The sequence below is a fragment of the Bactrocera neohumeralis genome, chromosome 3, assembly GCF_024586455.1.
Source record: "Bactrocera neohumeralis isolate Rockhampton chromosome 3, APGP_CSIRO_Bneo_wtdbg2-racon-allhic-juicebox.fasta_v2, whole genome shotgun sequence".
Classification (NCBI taxonomy): domain Eukaryota; kingdom Metazoa; phylum Arthropoda; class Insecta; order Diptera; family Tephritidae; genus Bactrocera; species Bactrocera neohumeralis.
In genome coordinates, this window is record NC_065920.1 from 26,064,838 (window position 1) to 26,086,081 (window position 21,244).

At 37.0% G+C, this 21,244-nt stretch overlaps 1 protein-coding gene across 1 annotated transcript in view; it reads left to right on the forward strand.

The window, feature by feature from the left end:
• The window catches only part of LOC126752453 (hemicentin-1), a 204,393-nt gene that overhangs the window by 6,135 nt on the left and 177,014 nt on the right, over positions 1–21,244 (forward strand). The window lies entirely within an intron of this gene.

A 21,244-nucleotide genomic window follows, 5' to 3' on the forward strand; every position in this document is an offset into this window, starting at 1 on the left:
GACGTCGAGTTTTTTTTTTTAATTTTTCAATTTTTCAATTTTTGGTACCATTTTTAAGCCAAATGACGATTTTAGACGAAAAAGTCGACTTATTTATTATTGTAAAATTCTTAGAAATTAAAATTTTTTGAAAAATCTACGTCTTTCGAGAGTTATATATGTATATGTAGAATATTTGTACAAAATTTCAAAATCGATGCAGTAGTTTTTTCTGTAGGCTGGTCACCGACTATAAAAATGACATATTTGGGAAAATCGATTCAAAGTTTTACTGGTACCGTTATTCAACTTGCTGTAACTTCGTTAGTTTTTCTCCGAATGACCTAAAACTTTAACACAATATTCTTGAGATGTTGATGGTTCAGAAAAAAATAAAAAATAAAAAAAAATGAAAAAAAGTTGTTAAACCTTACCCCCCCTTAAGTCTTGCAAGAAAAAACTTGGAGTTCGGTTGCCGGTTACCGAAATTCCTTATAAGAACTTGGTTTTGAATGGTCAGTTTTAATGGCGAATATATGCTACAGTGACTACATCTGAGCAATTTCTTCGAAGATTCAACCATTGTCCTGGACAATAACACATATTAAAATTCAAAAAGATTTTCAAACAAACATTTGCTTCCGTCCGTTCAGTTTGTATAGCAGCTTTATGATATAGTGATTCGATTTGAAAAATTTCTTTGGAGATCGCATCATTGCCTTGGATAATAATTTATAAAAAATTTCTTAAAGATATCTCGTCAAATGAAAAAGCTGCCCATAAAATCCTTTTATTCCGATCCTTCGGTTTGTATCGGCGGCTCCGACAAAAGAGCAGATTCTTGTGGAAAAAACGACTTGTGAAAAGTCGCACCGATAACTCAAAAAATGAGTGAATAATTTATATACAAACAGATGGACAAGACTAAATCGACTTAGCTCGTTTCTTCTTGTCGCAATTTGGCGCCAATTCGAGATATCAAGTGCAGCCAAGTCTTTCTCCACCTGATCTCTCCAGGTCCAGGAGGCTTTCCTCTTCCTCTGCTTCCCCCATCGGGTATTGCGTCGAATACTTTCAGAGCTGGAGTATTTTTTTTCCATACGGCCGACATGACCTAGCCCTTAATTCACTGAAATAAGTATGTCGTCGTATAACTCGTACAGCTTATCGTTCCATCAAAAGGGGGTCTCTTATTCGAGGCTGTTGTTTGGTTTTCATTGTTTTCGTTTTTTATGTGGCTGTCCCCAATTCTGTGGAGGGATGGTTCGCCTTCTCAATTCTTCAAACGGATGTCCTTTGGTCAGACAGAGAACTTTCCTCACTTGCGTGAACTTGTACACAAGACTCCTTCCTCTTATACTCTATTCAGGGTATAAAAGTTGCATTTCTTTCGGAAGATTTCTTTCGAAGAAGACATTTAGGAATAATTAAAGTTTTGAGATTTGATAATAGCTGCCTAAAAAATACTCTTTTTCGACAAAATGCTCACTTAAAAAAGGGGTTCGTGAAAAAATATTTCCACCTGAGGATTCTTGCTAAAAAAATTATGTATAAATTTCAAAATAAACGATCCAGCTGTTTCGTAAATATGCTTATCGACTCTAAAAATAACATTTCCAGAAAAACGTCCCGTACGTATTTTATCAAAGTTCTCAATACTTTAAATCGGACTAAATGTTGTTAAAACATCATGGCTGTAAAAAAACGACAAGTACAGAATATACCCTAAAACAGCTATGGTTGAACTTGCGGATATGAGAAAAAACCATTTCCAGCAACGGGTGAAATCCAAAAATTGAGCATAATTTCTCTAAGGAAACTTCTGAAAATGGAGAGAACTTACTAGAACTCAATTTAGGGCACTTTATGACTTCTCAATCCCAGCTATACGATGCTGCTTCTTTGTTTCTGCATGTGTCTCGATTTCTTTTCTAGACTATCCCAGCAAACTCTTCAAATAACTTATAACTTATGATTGCCTTATGAACCGCAATCTCTTCTACAACTTGTCTCGTTTTGGAAGCACCCTAAAGGCGCCACTTGAGCATCTGCTGCATACACTTGCATCCATAAATATATCTGTTTGCGGGTGAGTTTGTGTATTTATGTGGACTCTGCTGAATTTACTTAAAAGCGTCAGTAGAAAAATTTTATTACAAGCCGGAATAGAGTAATGCGTGTGGAAACAGGCGTGCAGACCGTATGCTGCTTGCATACTACATACATACATACATATAAGTATGTTTAAGTGAATGTTTTCGCAAATAAATAAATGAGTAAGTAAATGAATGGATGTCGGAGAATGAGGAAACGAGTGCACCGGTGAGAGTAGTTGCGACAAATTGCACACTTGTCATTTTCTCAAAGAGATGAAACTCATTCCAGTGTGCGCAACAGCATTTAAATTCATGGTCCGCCAAGCAGACGTCATATGCATACGCATAGAAATCTATTTAGATATATGTACATACATACGTATGTTATGAATATCTAGTGAGATAAAGTTCGTGTCTTGAGGATGCGTAAGCAGCTCAAGGTTCTGTCTTTAAAATTATTACAAAGTTGTAGCCATCTTCGATTCGCCACTGCTTTCCTCACTAACATATCTTTTAGCTGCGTTTTCTTGTAAGAAATGCATTTGAAAACAACAACAAAGTTATGTAGTTGAAGTCGATATAAGAAAGTTTGTGAATATCTTGTAAAAGTGGTATAATTACTTGATATTCCTTATATTTATTTATGCCAATTCGAGATACCAAATGCTGCCAGATCCTTTTCCACCTGATTTGACCAACGGCGGGTACTGCATCCATTCAATGTCGTCGTATATCTCGTACAGCTCATCGTTCCATCGATTGCAGTATTCGCCGCTGCCAATGCGCAAAGGGCCATAAATCTTTCGCAGAACCTTTCTCTCGAAAACTCGTAACGTCGACTCATCAGTTGTTGTCATCGTCCAAGCCTCTGCACCATATAGCAAGACGGGAATAATGAGTGACTTATAGAGTTTGGTCTTTGTTAAGATAGTACTTTACTTCTCAATTGCCTACTCAGTCCGGAGTAGCACCTGTTGGCAAGAGTTATCCTATGTTGGATTTTGAGGCTGACGTTGTTGTTGGTGTTAATACTGGTTCCAAGATAGACGAAATTATCTACGACTTCGAAGTTATGACTATCAACAGTGACGTGGAAGCCAAGTCGCGAGTGCGACGACTGTTTGTTTGATGAGAGGAGATATTTCGTCTTGCCCTCGTTCACTACCAGACCCATTTGCTTCGCTTCCTTATCCAATCTGGAGAAAGTAGAACTAACGGCGCGGATGTTGAGGCCAATGATATCAATATCACCGGCGTACGCCAGCTGCCATACATTCTTATAAAATATTGTGCCTTCTCGATTCAGCTCTGCAGCTCGAGTTATTTTATCCAGCAGTAGATTGAAGAAGTCGCCTTCTCTGAAACTTCGATTGGTATCGAATGGCTCGGAGAGGTCCCTCCCGATCTGTCGGAGCTTTTAGTAGTTGTTGTTGTAGCGGTAGAATTATGACGAGTTGACAGCTTTTGGTATTGCTCAACGTCAGTTTACACAGCCGTATTAGTTTTGCGGGGATACTAAATTACGACATAGCAGCATAAAGGCTTTTCGTGCAGTCAAAAGCAACTTTGAAATCGATGAAGAGGTGGTGTGGTAGACACATGATGTGACATCTTTTCACGATCTTTTCTAAGATTTGGCACTTGGTGAATATCTGATCAGTTGTTGATTTTCCAGGTCTGAAGCCGCACCGATAAGGTCCAGTCTGTTTCTTGACGGTGGGCTTTAACCTCTCACACAGTACACTCGATGGAACCTTATTTGAAATGTTGAGGAGGCTCATCCCACGGTAGTTGGCGCAGATTGTGGGGTTTCCTTTTTTGTGGATTGGGCAGCGCATAGTTAAATTCCAATCGTCGGGCATGCTTTCGTCCGACCATATTGTACAAAGAAGCTGTTATATACTGCTTATCAGTTCTTCGCCGTCGTATGTTAATAGCTCGGCCGGCAATCCATCGACGTTAGCGTTATTTAATTTAAATGTTGCGTTCGGCCTTTCCAGCTGGGATGTCGTTTAGTGTAGTTTGCTGTTGGTATTCTCTGGATATATGGTATGAGCTTGAAACTTATTATAGATGCCAACTCATAAACCTTGATATTTTTATGATATCTAAGTAGTTGCGAATAAGAAATATGACTTACATATTTTATGAACGACACTACGTGAACATTACCATATGGGAATGTATTTTTTGTAAATTTTACATACCACCTATCATAAAAGTAAAATTGAGGACAATATGAAATTTTATATTAGGTCTAGTAAAAAGAAATGTATTATTTCTTCAATAGATGACTTCAGCAATATGTATCTCGCGTTGTATAAGTATGATTGCATTGCGGTGGGCAGGCGCAAACGGTCACTAAGCCAGGATTGACCGTCAGAAAGGGATTGGTAAGGAATTATCTACTATGAGCTCTTCTTTTAAACTATTAATTCGGGCCTGTACTGTCAACAATAGGACGGTATGAAGAAAGAAATCGTCTAGAAACGTACAGCTTTGGTCAATAGGAGAGGAATTGTGTTCCAACAGGACAACGTCAAGCCACACCCATGACTCTACAGAAACTGATCAGGCTTTATCGGGAGGTACTTATATATCTTCCATATAGTCCGGTTCACCTTTTTCTTTTTGTTTTTTACTTATACGAATATGAGTATCAATTGTGCAACTTTGCATCCATTTTTACTGGCTTATCAGTCACGAAATCTGTGAGCTTAGCGCATTGTCAGACTCTATTCATGCTTATTCTTACAGGGATATTCTGAGCATGATTGTGGAAATTCTTGTATAACAATGGCATTCTTCTCTCCTTATTTCATTGTTCCTGAAATACATGCTATGCTGTCATGGCTTTGATGTTTGTCACACAACAATGGTAATTCCATACTACTTATATACTCTAGAAAATATAGTTCTTAAAGTTAGGAGAGTCAGCTCTCCAGTTGATCTTAAAGCCATAATTTGCATTCAAGAGAGTTATAATCAGTTAAAAAAATGGCTTGTTTTTAATAAAATTAACGTAAAAAATATTCTTCTTCCCAAATGGCTTTAAATTTCTGTAAAATATTATTTTAAGTTGAGCACTTTGTAAACTAAGGTCAATAAATAAAGGGTGATCCATTTAGAGATTTCCTGCTTTCTTAAAGAAAAAATAAAGAAACTTGAAATTTAATGGGTAATGTTTATTATCATTCGAAAGAACATTCTTTGGCATTTGTTTTTGGAAGATTATCTCTTTCAAATGTTGGCCGCGACTACGTCTCTCATGGTTCATCCATTGAGTTCAATGTTCCATAACTCGTTCGAGCATTAGTCACGTTTTGCTCAAAGCTTGGATGGAAGCGGGATTGTCCGCATATACCTTAGGCTTTACATATCCCCACATGAAGAAGTCTAACGGTGTTATTTCATACGATCTTGGTGGTCAAACTTGTAATTATCTGCTCACCGAAGTGTTCTCTCAATAAATCCATTGATTGATGTGATGTGTGGGAAGTGGCGCCGCGTTGTTGAAACCAAATGTCGCTGAGATCACAAGCTTAAATTTCAGGAATCAAATAGTCGGTTATCATGACGCGATAATGGTCGCCATTGACGAATACGTTCTCACCGGCATCATTCTCGAAGAAATATGGACCGATGACTTCACCGGCCCACAAATCACAATAATCCGTTGTTTTTTCTGGATGAAATGGCAGTTCTTGAATCTCTTCAGGTTTCTCTTCATCCAAAATGCGAAATTTGTTTACATACCCATTGAGCCAGAAATGGGCCTCATCGCTAAACAAAATTTGCTTCGAAAACGTGGGATCTTCTTGGAGTCAGTTTAAGATCTCGATCTCGTTCCATACGTCAATCCGAGTTGCTGCGAACGGCGCCGAATCGACTCCCAACGGTCTTTGTGTACACACCCATCTACAGCTGTTATATGTTCTTCACTGCTGGGTCTCAGGATGGGTGTTGCGAATACTAAGCTCATTAGGCCGATTATGTCGACCATAAGTTGAGCAAAGCACGCGAAACATATTCTTTACAGAACGTGAATTTTCGTAATAAAGTTGAACGTTAAATTTTGTTCAGGGGTAAATCTTTCCATGATGAAAGCCAAACAATACTGAAAAAATAACATGACACGACTCACGCGTGATCTACAACTATTGAAAAAGTACTGCTGGGATCACCCCTTATAAACGTTATTATTCCTAAAGCGGTGCTTTGAAATATAATGAATGCAATTTTCTAAAATTTAAAAAAAATCTGTTTTATTTCAACTTGTACTCGCCTTCTTTGAAGAATGACAATGGGAACTAAAACACAATTATGCCAAGTTTTATCGAGAGATCTCAGGCTTGATAACTTATGCTATCCGGCAGGGGTTTATCTGCTCCTCATAGTTTAAACATGTATACATTTTTTCTCGAAATAACATAGTCTTCATAAATAGGTCCACATATTTTCACTGCCCATTAGACGAAATGTGCAATTACATGCAGTTATCCTTAAATCTAAAGAAGGTATTTTTGCGGTAAACTCTTGTCTGCACTTGTGTTAGTCGTATCTACGTGTAAATACCGATTCCGTAGCTATAATGCTTGTGTTTTTGTTTTGGTGATGTTTGTGTGTTATACCATTCTTAACTGTTTTTATTTGCCATTTTTATTATCGCACGTTAAGCGTAATGCAAAATGTCCTTTACTGTTACGCACATAAAATATGTGCAATAACATAAAAAGCATTGAAGTTGCTTCTATGTATGTTGTGGTTTTTGCTCATGTCAATTGCATATGGTATGTTTTTATGTTTATAGGTATATATGCGTAAAGTACCAACCCCTGTAGAGAAAATTTTTCGGTTATCAAGCGTTTATATTATGGTTGATATTAATGGTGATCCGATTATAGTGTATTCGTCCTCTTTTTCTTTATTGGCGTAGACACTGCTTACGTGGTTATAGGCGAGTCTACAACAGCGCGCCAGTCGTTCTTTCTTTTAGCTGTTTGCCGCCAATTGCAGATTCCAAGTTTAGTCAGATCTTTCTCCGCGTGGCCGTTCCAATGGTGTGGAGGTCTTCTTCTTCTTCTGCTTCCCCTGGCGTGTACAGCGTCGAATAATCTCACAGCCAGAATGCTTTCATCCATGACCTAGCCAGCGTTGCCGCTGTCTCTTAATTCGCTCAACTATGTCAATGTCATCGTATATCTTGTACAGTTCATCGTTCCATCGAATGCGGTATTCGCCATTGCCAATGCACAAAAGACCATAAATCTTCTGCAGAACCTTTCTCTCGAAAACCTCGAAAATCCGATGTTGTCATCTTCCATGCCTCTGCACCATATAGCAGGACGCAGATGATGAGAGACTTGTAGAATTTGATTTTGGTTCGTTCAGAAAGGACTTTACTTCTCAATTGCCTACTGAGTTTGAAGTATTAGCTGTTAGTGCTAATGCTGTTTCCAAGTTAGACGAAATTATCTACGACTTCGAAGTTGTGTCTGCCAACACTGACGTGGAGAAGTCACAAGTGCGACGACTGTTTGTTTGATGTCAGGAGATATTTCGTCTTGCCCTCGTTCACTACCAGACCCATTAGCTTCTTTTCTTTGTCCAACTTGCAGAAAGCAAAACTAACGGCGCGGTTCTTATGGCCAATGATATCGATGTCAAGAGCGTACACCAGCAGTTGTAGACCTTTATAGAAGATTGTACCTTCTTCATTCAGATTTGAGAGATTATTTTATCCAGCAGTAGATTGAAGAAGTTGCGTGACAGGGAGTCGCCTTGTCTGAAACCTCGTTTGGTATTGAAAAGCACGGAAAGGTCCTTCCCGATCCTGACGGAGCTTTGGTATTGCTCAACATCAGTTTACGCAGCCGTATTATTTAGCGGGGATACCAAATTCAGACATAGCGGCATAAAGGCATTTCCTTTTCATGCTGTCAAAAGCAGCTTTAAAATCGACGAAGAGTTGGTGTGTGTCGATCCTCTTTTCACGGGTCTTTGCCAAGATTTGGCGCATGGTGAATATCTGGTCAGTTGTTAGTTTTCCAGGCCTGAAGCGACAATGATAAGGTTTAATCAGTTTGTTAACGGAGGGCTTTCATCTTTCACATAATACGCTCGATAGAACCTTATATGCGATGTTGAGGAGTTTAACCTACGGTAGTTATCGCAAATTGTGGCGATTGGGCAGACCACACGTAAATTCCAATCGTCGGTCACGCTTTTGTCCGACCATATTCTACAAAGATGTTGATGTATGCTACTTATCAGTTCCTCGCCGCAATCCAACGGCCACCGCCGACGGGTAATTTCTATTTGAACTTCTACGTGGTCGGGCAATGGAACGTCTGCTCGGCTTTAGGGAATCGGAAAGGCTGGAGAAGTGTTTCCTTCATAATTTCAGTATACTCTGAGTGTCAGTCACTAGATCACCACTAGAACGGTTTTATTCTAATAGAGCATGTCTAGATTATATTATCTATCAAATTTCGCTGAAATTGGTCGAGCTAATTCCTGAGTTACCAATTTAACCTAAAATGTCATGCCCATTGTTTCATTTCCCATACATTTTTACGATTCTTACGATTTAATTGAAGGTTTTTTGATGAATTTAATATAACAGTTGTATAGGGGGTGGGCATGGTATTTAACTGATTTCAATTGAGATTTTCTTTTCTTTTTATTTTTTGGAATAATGAATACTTTGTTGGTACATTTCAGGATAGGTTCGGAATCTCCAAAAATTCATTCCCCAGGTTTAATTAGATCGCACATATTCTAAAAAATTCCATCAGAGTTTACATAAATGTATGTGCATATGAGTGTGTTATAATGTTAATATATGAAAATTTCATTCCATATTAGTAAGCTACATAAAATACGAACGTGGCCACATAGTAAAGGGGTTTTGCAACTAAACATAAATCAAATAGTTTGCCGGTAATTTCCAACGAATAAATAAACAAGCCAGCTGTAACTTCCAGTAATAACTTCTCGTCTGCACATGCATTCGGTGCAAATATGGGTGCAACTGTAGGTGCAAATGCTTTTTCGGCCACTGACTGCTCGGTGGTAATATGTACCTTGCATGGCGATGCTCCACGTATGTCTCCACGTATTGCCGTATTTTACCTACGCATTTACTTATGCACATTCTGTTATTTTGCATTCCTGCTCAGAAATTGGACGCCAGCAATTCCAATTAAATGTAAACAAATAAATACCAACATGCAATGCACCGAAGATGTGACGCCGAATGGTAGAGGATTGCGCCTTTTGCGGCCATTCGTTGGGCTTATAAGACCTACAAGTATATACCGTACACATATATATAGAAAAGGTAACACAGGTAACAATGTGAGCATAAGTAATAATATTTACTGTTGTATATACTATGTAGGTTTATACATAAATGTGTGTTAGTAGATCTGACGCAACGAACCTGCTGGAGGTTGCTTTATGGGCACCTATCGTTGCACATATTTACATTTATAAAATCTACTTTTTTGTTGCCTTGGCATTACTTAAACCTAACGGCTGTTTGGAACGCAATGGCTGGAAATCATAAAGTTTTAAACGCTTTAAAATGCCTTAATTATGCAGTCAATAAGAAGGCAATGACTCCTATCGTCGTATTGTAGGGCAATACTTTAATTCTTGCGTGTATTGTTTAACGGTTGATGGCTCTTGTGATACGCGTTATACGAAGGTACGTTCTTGAGTTTGTGGATTTTTAGTTATTATTATTTAATGAGTCTGATTTTTAGTTTCTAAAGGGTTATTTGACTCATTACTGAAATAAATTTAAGAATTTTGTAACACTGAGTAATTAGTTATGGAACTTACGTTCTGCGAGCACCTCTAACGTGGATGAAATCAACAAAGAATAACACACTCTCTTTAAGCAAACCTGACGAACTAGTCCACTCTGCGGCAGCGTCCAGGTTGATGAGGCCAGAATCATGCATTAGGGTGGGGTCCACACTTTAAAGGAACTGCTCCGAACGTGGGAGAGAGTGGGGAGAAAACAACATTGGCAGTAGGCCGGAGGAATGCGCCATGCCCAGCAACTTCTGAGAGGGTACAACCTTACATGGTTTAAGGAAATAATCAACCTCCCCGAGACAAATTCCGCCTCCTTGTTGCGCCCTATACAGGGCATTGTAGGCTCAGGAAGCACTTTCTCAGCATGGGCATAGTCTCTTGAACACCGGATTCTGCTTTGCCCAGTAAGTTGCAGAAGCAGGCTCAAGGCCGTAGGTTCCATCTACATGGACAGGGATCACATCACCTCAGTCCCGCTCAGAAGGCCCCTTGAATTTTTCAGGATGCTGGACCTTGTGGAGGACACAATAGAGAATAGATCGCAGTGCAAAGCCTCAATTGTACTTACTATCTACCTACAGTTATTTTCCCAGAGTACTAAACCAGTATTTTTTAATTGTCTCGTAATTATGTTCAAATCAGGATACTGACGTAACAAAAGGCTTCTCGGTGGAATTTATGTACTTTCTCATGCATATTACAGATTTTTGTAGTTCTTAAAAGTGTAAATTAATAATTCAGACACGTTAGGGCTTTTTTTTTTACTATCTAAGTTGAATTAAACCATGTCCCTTCTTCTCGACTTCACATCGCCCTTAAATAATCTTTTTTTTTTAATTTTTCTTTTTTTATGCTACTTTTCCAAAGGGATTCATCCAACAAAATTTTTTTCACTTTTTATCATTTTCAAAGGACTTTATTATAAAACTGGGTTCTAGTTTCCTTCAATAGTTTTATCGAGAAAGTTTGTTTAGCTCCTTAGAAGTAAACATAAATTTATTGATCATATTTGAATCTGCAATTCATTTTAGAGACCTCAGCCTTTAACCAGTTATAAATCTATATCGGTTATGAAAAACGACGCTGGTAAGAATATTTAATCGCCGAGGCTTAGAGTGGAGTAGTGAGAAACTGTGAAAGAAATGTCAGCTCGAAAGTTTTAAGTCTTTTTGTTATCAGCAACTTTGTCTTTTAATTTTTTTCCATTGGAAATCGATTAACCCCATGTTAACCCTCAAAATTTCAATTACTTCCCCCTTCCCGACTTCAGATCTCCAACAAAAAAGATTTCTATAAAAATTTTCGTTGTTATTTTTTATCTTCCTTTTACATTGGACTTCAATTTATTATTATTTTTTCCCTTTTTTGCACCATTTTCATGCATTGGCCTATATGGTATATCAACAGAGTACATACTGAAAATCAAAAATGAATTTCTAAAAAGCTCACCTTCGTATCTGTCACAATATGTTAAGATAGCTTAAGTCGACTTCTGTTAATGACGACAATTTGAACTACTCTGACTAATTTATTCGAGATTCCTTCAGGTTTTGTTTAAGACAATCGCTTGAAGCGGAAGTTTTAAATGACGATAAAATACATTTAAAGTATATAATGCTTAGAGTTTTACTAGAAATCAAAATAACTACCTTAGCGAAAGTCGATTTAAGCTACTTTAACAGCGTTGTCACAGCTAACTACATATTTTCACTCAAGTACTCGCATGTATTCACTCGTATATAATACTGTCAACTGACATACGAAGACTATAAAAATGTAAACATTTACGATCGTATGCTGTTTTAATGTTTATTACAATTATAAGGAATACGTTCCTTAACTTGCGCGGAGAGTTGAAGCAAGACGCAAAGCGCAACGCAACATCATGGCAGAGTGAGACCACCGGTGAGTCACACCGTCCTCAACGTGTTAAATGTTAATTTATATATTTTTTAATATATTATACGGTGGTTCTATTTCCAATGAGAGAAACACCGTTAACTACAGAAAGTACCATACTGTCATATATAAAGGGTGATCCATTTCGAGGTTCCCTACGTTTTCAAAGAAAAAACTGAGAAACTTTAAATTTAATGGGGAATGTTTATTATCATTCGAAGGAATATTTTTTGGCATTTATTATTTAGAAGATTACCTCTTTCAAATGTTGGCTGCGGCTACGTCTCAGATGGTCCATCCGTTGAGTCCAATTTTCGATGAAACGTTCGAGCATTATGACTGGTAACTGGCGAATGACACAAGTGATGTTTTACTCTAAGGCCTGAATCGAAGCGGGACCTTACATATCCCCGCAGGAAAAAGTCTAACAGTGTGACATAACACGATCTTGGTGGGCAATCGACCAGCCCAAAACGTGAAATTATCTGCTCACCGAAGTGTTCTCTCAATAAATCCATTGATTGATGCGATGTGTGGAAAGTGGCGCCGTCTTGTTGAAATCAATTATCGTCGAGATCACGAGCTTCAATTACAGGCGTCAAATAGTCGGTTTTCATGGCGCGATAACGGTTGTCATTGACAGTCAGTTTCTTTCTCACCGGCATCATTTTTGAAGAAATATGGACCGACGATTCCACAGTTCAACGATTTCTAAACGTTGTTCAAGCGTTAGTCTTTCCTTGATGAAATGCCAAACAATATTGAATACAAATAAGATGACAGCTGGTTACTACTCACCCGTGATCTGTCAAAGAAGGGCTGTTGAAAAAGTACATCTACTTCGATCACCCGTTACTTTGTTCATATACCTTACGACTTTTCGACCAAGTTCACATTAATATTTAAGAGAAATACTGATCCGAATTTGGAGTTTGTGCTAAGGGGCGGTGCTTTTTCTATTGTCCATATCCAGAAAAGTAAAAATTCTAAACTCTTTGACGTGTATTTTTATGCCGTTTCATTCCAACGCCATTATTTATTTTAGACCTTACTTGTTACCTACATTCGGCAATTCTCGACCGCTCACTAAGCTGATTTGACATCTAACTGTTGGGATGACAGAGCTACTCAGAGCTTTTTATAAGTATAGAAATCATCAAGTATATTTTGAGCCCAAACTCATCAATCTTGTTGCTGTTTAATTTAATATTTTGATGTACAATCCACTACAGAACAAAATTGCCAAGTCGTTTTTTACGAATTGTATGCTAATAGGTAATTGCATTAATAAATTTGCGGAATGAACTCAACAAATACTAGAAAAGTACATAAACAGTTCTGTTCGTTTTCAATCATTTTGAATTTGGAAATGCAATGATTTTGGATATAATTTCGCACTATCCCTCCTTCGAGCAACGCAAGTTAATCTCCGTGCACATAGTCCTGTTAGGATAGCTGTGATTTCGCTTGTTTACAATCGTCTGACAAAGTTTCCTCTGCGGCGAAATTGCAAGGCAACAAATTGATTGCTTGTGTACGTTAGCTCATTAGTAACCTCCTGAGCTGTTGCCTACAACTCAACGCTCATTCCGCTATTCTGCTCTTTATGTTGTTGTTACCTCAAATTGGGCTGCCGAAAGAGGATAGCGGATGTTGGTGAAAGGCCATCTGGAGTGCAAAGATCACGTCAAATTTTCCACAATTATGGCTGTACGCTCTCCGCTGGCGCATTGCAAGTACCAAATCACCAAAGGAGGCAGACAATACCAGAACAGCTGAAGTCGGCATACACGCTTCGAATTATACCACCTCATTTTATTGATTTCACTTGTCAACGGTGTCGTTATTATAGCTTTGTGCTCCATTTCCGGTAATAAATTGTTACAAGTTTCGTTTGGCGTGAATTGGAGTGAGACAGTCTGGGAATATAAATACGAATATTTAGGTTTCTTTCTTCGTTTATTCACTGCCTTCCCGTTCCTTATTGGCTTTGAATTTTGTTGCTTGTTATGTCGTCAGCCAACCGGCGAACTATTTTTAAAACTGCTGTATGAGGGGTGTTTTGGTTTAAGTTGTATAATCATACCTGCGTTATATGACAAGTGAGCGATGTTTGTCATCCTTAAGATAGAAGGAAGGGAAGGACTTTCTGGTCACAAATTACCGAGATTAGTTCATAATTCGAAATTCGAAGGTGTGCCGCCTTTCTCTTTTTCCTTTGTATATAATTCTTGTGATTTTTGTAGGGGACTTAATTTGTCTTCATTATTTTCTCGAAAAAAACGCAATTAGAGCTGCTTTTCAAACACCCCATTTTACCTCATGGGCCTTGCTTATAAGACCTAAAAGCCGAATGTGAATTCACTAGTTATTTCTGAAATAAATGAAGATGCTTCTTAGCTATGCGTATCTCTGTAAGGCTTAACAATGATGCTGGGCAATTTGGGAAAAGGAGAAAGCTGACTCAACATACCTTGCTTTGATTTGCTCACAATCGTATCAGAAAAAGAAATATTTGATTACTACAGATGATAATGCTAAGGAGTTTTTCAATAGAACGGGTGATTAAAGTAGAGGTACTTTTTTTGATAACAATTTTTTGACAGATCCCGCGTGAGTCGTGCCAAGCTTTCATGTTATTTTTGTTCTGTATTGTTTGACATTTCATCATGGAAAGACTTACGTTTACAAATCATCCAACTTTATTACGAAAATTTACGTTCTGTGAAAAATGTGTTTCGCGCGCTTAGCTCAACTTATGGTGAATACAATTGGCCTACTGAGCCTACTATTCGCAACACTATCTCCCATCTTGAGATACAACATCCATTATTGAATAATATTCGACCGAATAAACCGCGCCCAGCACGTAGTGAAGAAAATATAGCAGCCGTAATTGAGAGTGTACACGTAGACCGTGGAGAGTCGATTCGGCGCCGTTCGCAGCAATTCAGACTGCTGTATGGAACGACTTGGCGTACTTTACGTCCAGACCTTAAATTAAAAGCATACAAAATACAGCTTGTACAAGAACTGAAACCGCTCGATCTTCTCAAGCATTCTAGCTTCGCTCTATGGGCTCTTAAAAAGTTCCAAGAAGATCCGACGCTTTCTAGCCTAATTTTTTTCAGCGAAGAGGTCCATTCCTGGCTCATCGGGTATGTTAATAAGCAAAAATTGCAGCACTTGTGACGAATGGCAGCCTGAATAGATTCAAGTTGCCATTTTATTTAGAAAAAATAACTGTTTGGTGTGGCTTGTGAGCCGGTGGAATAATCGGTCTGTATTTCTTAAAAAATGATGCCGATGAGAACGTGTTTTTCCTCACCATGAAATGATTTTAAATACTCAAAAAAAGGATAAGAAAATTCTGTTAAAAATGGTTGCCGTTAGAACTCGCAGACCAACGATTAAAAGTTTATGAAATTGGACTTTAGATTCGCCGGTACATCCACTAAATTTTTTGAATCTGAGCGACTTTATCCTGTCCTCAGAACGAACTTGCAATTAATCAGCATTTAATATTTGATTATTTGTATATTTTATTTTTACGTGGACGGCTCCGGTCATTGGAATATTTGATATGAACGGATAACTGAGAAACTCGACTGCCATTCACCGCCTCAGTAAAGCGGTATATGTTTACGCAAAGTATCAAGGGTTATGTCCACATAACGTAAAAAAAAGTGCTGATGATTTCAAATCAAGAAACATGTAAACTCTGATGTATATTCTCTACATTAAATTGTGAAAATTTCAATAAAAAATAATTAACAGAATAAACGAAAACTAAATGAAATCAGTCAACTTTTGCATTGGTAGAATTGGCCCAATCCGGAAAATCATTCAGATCTGGATATATAACGAGACCCCATGTTTGCATGAAGCCCAACAGAGAAACGGTGACAATTAATGTGGGTATAATTCCACCGATTGCCTGTAGATTAAATGAACAATAACACATTTAAATATTTTATTTATCTTTCGCTAACCATATCCTTTGTGCGAATGTTGCCAAATTGCGCCACTATAGCATTGGGCGGCGTGCTGACCGGCAGATGAAAAGCCATACTCAGACCCAATGCTGCAGGAAAGCAAATATAAGCTGGATTTACTTTAACTGACAAGGACTGCAAACACAAAGTTAAAGTCAGTTGCAAAATAGGCGATTCTTGAGACAAGCGCTTACCAAATTTATCAATATCGGTATCAGAATATTGCACATGGCCACATTGGATGTGAAAGCGGTGCAAAATACAGCAACACAAAAGCAAATAAACTGTAAAAACCAGTGTGGCAATACTTCTAAAGCCGACATGGATGCGCCAACAAACGCTGCAAAATGCGACTTAGCGGCACCCTCGGCGAGCGCAAAACCACCAGCAAGCAGATAAAGTAAGCCCCAAGAGTGCCGCACTGAGAACCAAGACCAATCAAGTACCGGTTTGGCTGTGCCCTCCACAGTCGGTTCTATAAAAAATTCGTAGATTAATTGTCAATGCAAATCAGCTACGAAATCAAACATACTTCGGCAAACGAAGTACTTGATGCACAAATAATTGACAGGCAATGCAAAGAGTAGAAATGAGACACCCGAGAGTCCCGCAGATGACAGTATTTTTCTGTAAGAAACAAAATGTAGAATATTCAAAGTATGTACATGGTTTGTATTTGCTTTCATGCTTACTTTTCATTTATAATGTCCGCGTAACCTTTGAGATCACCAATGCCTGGCTTCCTGGTAAGAAAAAGTATTATCATGATAATAAAGAGTATGCCCACTTGGATCTCGTGACACGAAACTTTTCCCAGTTCTTTTGATTTCTCCTTAATGACTTCACGTGCCGCTTCTTCGGCCTCTTTCGATGAACTAATTTGTTTTTCCTTCGATCTGAAGAGACCCAGGTATTGCCATTGCAATCCCACCGCCATAAGTGTGGTATTGACCAACATTGGTGGCACATTGAAAGCCATGAATGGTAGAAAACCGAGTGTAGTTGACTTGGGGAATGCTCTTTCGAAAAGTCCTTTGAAAGCTATATTTGTGCCAGTACCAATTAGCGTACCTAGACCACCCATGGATGCGGCATACGATACACCGAGATAAAATGCAATTTGTACTTTGGAAGGGTAGGGAGGACTAAAGTATGAAAAAAATATATAATTTCAGCTTTTTAATGTGTATTAAATCAGGTAATATATCACTTACTCGTCTGGTCCAAGTACCTTGGTGGTATCCCACATCTCAACCACACCTTGCTATTGAGAAATATGGTTTTATACGAATTTTAAAAATTTTCAATATGTCATCACTTACAGCCGACATTTCTTCTAAAGTGCCTTTAATGACCGGGCACATCATGGCCGTTGCTGCCGAATTCGATATCCACATCGATACGAACATTGTAATAAATAACATGCTGAAATGTAACCTATTGGAGAGAGTATTAAAAAGTATTAACTATTAGTTAGGCAAAGACAACAAATACCGTTTTAATTAAGAGCAATATAGTACCGTGCTATAATAGTATAATCTAAAAAACTCTTAGAATAATAAGAATGTCACACTGCACATCAAGAATTGGACCCTTAAGTTAGACCAGATTATACTGCCCGCCCGTTTATGAGCCATACATAGACCTATAAGTCCTTTGTAATGCCAGATGAAGGTTTAGTTACACTGGACTTCAACGTTTTTATTGAAGTTTAAACGAGACTTGATATCCATTTTGATACTTTATCTAGTCTTTAGAACTGCGAAGCTCATAGATATCTAAGACGAGCTCTAGATAGGGTCAAACTGAAGTAGCGTCTCTTTCTTCTAACAATTTTTATATGGCTCGCTTATGATGCCAGCAAGTTTTGACCAGTGACTAGGCCAACAAACGTCTGATTTGTTTCGTGCATGGTACTACATCAAGTACTTTGAACGGCGGAGCGCCTAGATACCTATGTAAGATGAGTTCTAGATAAGGTTGGACAGAAGCAGGGGAATTGTTCCAAGGTTTCTCGCATGTCTACTTCTATGTACTTTCCTTAATAATAGCCATACGACTCGTATATGACGCTATTAAGATGTGATCTGTGGCAAGGCCAACAACTGTCGAATTCATTTTAGTTGAAGGTCGCAAAACTATGAAGAAACTGCTTCGGATTACATTTATACAGCCACAAATACTGCTATGAAGTAGTCCCACAGTTGCACTTGTTATTAAGAGTGAGCAAACACGGCATCCATCGCACCATGCGGATTTTGTTGTTGTAGCGGCAGAGTCCTACCGAATTGAGTTCTTGACCGGATCCATTCCGATTACGTGGACCCGACGGTCGTGGGAACGGATGAACCTTGCGATCTTTTGAGACGTCTCAACTGTCGCAGCTATTCCGTGCAACTTCAAACGGCAATCTGCTAACAACAGATTATGGACTTTTGAAACATTATCCTTATAGAAGCCGTTTTCAGCGCACCTTGGCAAGGCTTTTCTAATCAGACGTGTGATGATCGGCATTGAAGGTGAAATGTTACCAATACAACATTGCAGCGCTCCTTGAATTCATGTGAAAATTGTTATTTTCCTGAATGGCGTGAAAGCACTGGCTTCAACATGGTCATACAAGCTTCGAGCCCGACTCAGCTAATTTGAAAAAAGTCGTGTACTTATAGAATGTATTACACGGTAGAAATCCCTTTTTTCTTGAATAAAAAATGTCTTCCTAGAAACTCATTGAAAAACAATACTCATTATATCACTCCCACATACCTGTATATTTTACAGCCAATTATGGAGAGTATCGCGTAGGCAATACGTTTATGCAAATTCGAATACTCGATGGCCAAGGAAATCACCAAGCTGCCGAAGAACAATATGATGGCGTTCGGAAAGTATGCATTAACTGTGGTCGCCGTATCCTAAAAATGCCTCAAATTTTAGCTACATAAATATGTATGAAACGTTTGATAAATTTCGCATATTCATACCAAAACACCCAAAAGTGGAAAGAGTGCAACGGGCAAGAGAGACGTTATGCCCAGTGGCAGCAATTCACCAATCCAGAAAACGGCCATCAAACACACCACATAACAACAGCGCATTTCCTGTCAAAAGCATGAAAACTTTGAATGTAGCCTTCTCACCGCAATTAGGGTACTTACCATATTGGGTTCTATGAAAAGCAATGGCAACAACAAGATTGGTACCGTGAATGCGGTAAACCCTCTCCAATGATGGGCGAAAAAGTATTTGCAGCGTTTACCAGCAGGGAGGTCTTCCTGATCGGTTCTGCAAGAATGATGTTAAGACGATGCATCAAATTAGTTTATAAATTTGAAAAATATGAATATTTATAAGAACTTACTCCATAATTCTTGAGTTTTCTATGTTATTTTGAAATTTATTTTATGCCTTTCTTTGCAAACAATGTAATGGCTCGCTGTATATATTTATGAAATGTGATAACGACAAGGTATTTATATTATATGTATTATAGTAGTATATAGAACGGAAATTGTTTTTTTAATAAGCATATTATAAACTGGTACTTTTAAACTGGGATATATAGTCTTTGATGTCATTAACCCTGTAGGGAATGTGATTAATAGCTTGATTTGGATTATAATCGAGCAAGAATATCTTAATTGGGATTTCAAAAGGTTTCGAAGTCAAATTAGTAAGAATGTAGTTTCGAAAAATAACGTTACATAGTAGAACGGTGTGATTACCACTCATGCTTTCGTTTATTGGGTCGCGAAAGACGACGCTTACCCTGTTTCTTGCTGAGATAATATTGAAAAAATTTAATAATTGAAAAAATGTTTAAGCTAAAGAAACAAAAGAAAGTAAAAAAACACTGGAGAAATATTTATTTATATGTATGTATATGTAATTATAGGTTGCCGGAAGTTGCCACCTGGTTAACATGTTTAATTCAATACAATTTAATAAATTAAGATATATGTAGATATGTTCATTATTACAACATTAAATATTAGTGGTTTAAAAGGCTTAATTTTGGTGAAGGGTTGCCACTGATTTAATTTATTATACCATTAATTTTAATACATATGTAAATTATTTTTTTAAGTTAAAGAAACACTTAAAAAAAAAAATACTGGCAAAAAATTAAATTTTAAATATTTTTCGGAGGTTGCCACCTAGTTAAAATTTTTTATTTAATTCAATTTATAAAATAATAAATAAATTATTAAAATATCAAAAATAAGGGTTTTAAAAGGCTTAACTTTTGTAAAGAGTTGCCACTTAATTTTCTATACCATTAATGTCATTACATAACTGGAGTAACTTTTGGTTGCCACCTATTTGAAAATCTTAATTGAAAAAAATTTTAAGCTAAAGAGATACTTCAAAAAAGACTGAATAAATATCAAATTTTACATATTTTTCAGAGGTTGCCACCTAGTTAAAATTTTTTATTTAATACAATTAATAAAATAATAAATAAATTATTAAAATATCAAATATAAGGGGTTTAAAAGGCTTAACTTTTGTAAAGGTTTGCCACTTAATTTTTTATACCATTAATGTCAATACATAACCGAGTAATTTTTGGTTGCCACCTATTTGAAAATCTTAATTGAACAAATTTTTAAGCTAAAGAAACATTTCAAAAAAAGACTGGAGAAATATTAAATTTTAAATATTTTTTTGAAGGTTGCCACCTGGTTAAAATTTTTAACGTGATACAATTTATAAAATAAGAAATAAATTGTTACAATATCAAATATAAGTGAGTTGAACGGCGTAATTTTTGTAAAGGGTTGCCAGTTTTTATTTTTTTATACCATTGATTTTAATTGATAAATGGAGTTCCTTTTGGTTGCCACCTATTTGAAGATCTTAATTGAAAAAATCTTAAAGCAAAAGAAACACTTCAAAAAAGACTGAATAAATATCAAATTTTACATATTTTTTTGAAGGTTGCCACCTGGTTACAATTTTTAACGTGATACAATTTATAAAATAAGAAATAAATTGTTACAATATCAATTATAAGTGAGTTGGCCAGTTTTTATTTTTTATATCATTGATTTTAATAGATAAATGGAGTTCCTTTTGGTTGCCACGTATTTGAAAATCTTAATTGAACAAATTTTTAAGCTAAAGAAATATTTCAAACAAAGACTGGAGAAATATTAAATTTTAAATATTTTTTGAAGGTTGCCACCTGGTTAACTTTTTTGGTTGCCACCTCTTTGAAAATCATAATTGAAAAAATGTTTGAGCTAAAGACATACATACATACTTCAAAAAAGACTGAATAAGTATCAAATTTTACATATTTTTTTGAAGGTTGCAACCTGGTTAAAATTTTTAACGTGATAAAATTTATAAAATGAGAAATAAATTGTTACACTATCATATATAAGTGGTTTAAAAGGCTTAATTATTGTAAAGAAGTGGCAACTCTTAATTAATTAATTTTGT